At 35.3% G+C, this 2059-nt stretch overlaps 1 non-coding gene across 1 annotated transcript; it reads right to left on the bottom strand.

Annotated features, from left to right (window-relative positions):
- Positions 1-302: 302 nt before the first annotated feature.
- Positions 303-409, bottom strand: LOC126015090 (U6 spliceosomal RNA). Its single transcript, XR_007497988.1, has one exon. It is a non-coding gene; the product is annotated as a U6 spliceosomal RNA (small nuclear RNA).
- Positions 410-2059: the final 1650 nt, after the last annotated feature.

The raw sequence follows: 2059 nt of genomic DNA on the forward strand, positions 1-2059 counted from the left end.
TATCTTAAAAAATAAAGAGTGTATTAAAGCTTCTGCTATTATATTAACGACTTTATTGGGGATAAAATAATTGTCAAGAATATAACTGCGAATGAACTCTCCTTTTTTTTCCAATTCTCTTTATTTTTTTCCTCCTTTTTAAAATTTTCTATTTTCTTTATATTTTTTGATAACTTCGCTTTCTGTCATCCTGACAAATGTATTATGATCAGTTATGTCAACTATGGTACATTTTCTTTAAATAAATGTATTAAATAAAAAAGAATATATACTATCACAGATTATCTGAATTTCTTTTTTTTTTAAATATGGACCACTTCACAAATTTGCGTGTCATCCTTGCACAGGGGCCATGCTAATCTTCTCTGTATCGTTCCAATTTTAGTATATGTGCTGCTGAAGCGAGCACTGGATTTCTTATAACATGCTTTATCATGTTAGATGACAAAATGCATTTGGATATCATAGTGGTTCAGTATCTGCACAATAGATGTAAGCCAGAACATGTCTTCCATATTTGCACTGCTTTTGACATATTTCCTGGCACCAGTAAGCACTTCTTGCATATTTTAGGGTGCCATTATTGTGACTGACAATGTAGGAATAAAAGGGTAAGATCAGAGTGTGACACACTACATTATTTTTGCTAAAGGTTGTAGAGAAACAATAAAATTTGACTTGAATTTTAACATGTGTTGGTCATTAAAAGGACAGAAGAAGTAGAAGTTAACTTTTAGCCTCCTGTTCTTTTTATCCCTACAGTATCCCATAAAGACACATCAAAGCTACTTGCTGAATACTTTATATATACTATTAGGACTAAAAAGAACATTGAAAAGTTGCCTATACTCAAACTAAACTTTCTACAAGACCTGGCCAAATTGCTTTTTTCCCAACCTGTAGTTATTGTAAAGGAAACCATGTCTTCATGCTATATTTGATTTCAGGTTATGTGACTTGCTGAGCAAATGTTTTGTTATATAAGTTCTGCTATTTAAGTGACACAAAGCTGATAATATGGCCCTTGGTGAGTATGTCACAGAGAAAGATTTTCAAACAAAATAATTGTACACCATAGATAGGGCCATAGCCAGACCTGTCAGTAAGCAGCCACAGGCCACAGCCATTTGGGTGTTACCAGGTATTAACACTGTTGGGTACTATCCCTGTTGAGGATAGAGCTGCAGGACTATAAATGATGGCACCAATGAAGCCAAAACATGGAAAGTGTCCTAGCATGAGAGATGGGAAGAGTAGAAGTAAAGAATTAGGAAGGAGAGGAGTGGGATGAAGAAAAAGAGGAAAGAGATGGAAAGAGAGGTCTGGGGTAGAGAAAACAGCTGGACTTAGCAACTGAGTTGCTCAGGTTTCTCTCCCAAAGATGCTAACTCATTTCAGAATTAGTCATTTGATAAGCAAGGATATAAGGATATGGGAAACAGAGTGGACATGGACTAGCTCTCACAATCATATATATGGGACTGACATGACTAAGGTAGGCTTCTTTCTAGCTGTAACATTCTGGTACTAATTTTATCATACACAGAAATTCTCACAAATGTCACACAAGAAGAGTTTCCATAGAGGCCTGTTTGAAATCTAACACCTAAAATGTTAGCAATTCTAATTTCCTTTGTCTACCAAAAATAATGGAATCTTTTGTGTGATTGAACAACTGGATCTAGAGAAAATGAGTTAATACAGTGAGCCTTGTTGGGCACATTATAAAAAGTGTCCTAGAAGAACTCAAGCTAGTCTGGAAAATTTTTACTTGCCAGAAAATATAAAACATAGGAAAAGAGATAGGTTTCTTGATACAAAATCTAATTTTAGGTTATGGTAAAGACACCTTCTAAACTAGAAAAGTTTCATCTCCTGTTGGTTGTTCTTGCCCCCAATTCCACTTCAATGCCCCAAGAGAAGCCTACCTGGATTCTCAGCACTAGACACAAATATAATTTTGCCATGTACTATAGGTGGAAAATGGAATAGTATGGTTTCCAAGCATCTGATTATGGTTTTGAATGTTCAGGAAGAGACCAGAGTCGAGGTCAGAGTA

Source organism: Suncus etruscus, chromosome 7, assembly GCF_024139225.1.
Source record: "Suncus etruscus isolate mSunEtr1 chromosome 7, mSunEtr1.pri.cur, whole genome shotgun sequence".
Classification (NCBI taxonomy): domain Eukaryota; kingdom Metazoa; phylum Chordata; class Mammalia; order Eulipotyphla; family Soricidae; genus Suncus; species Suncus etruscus.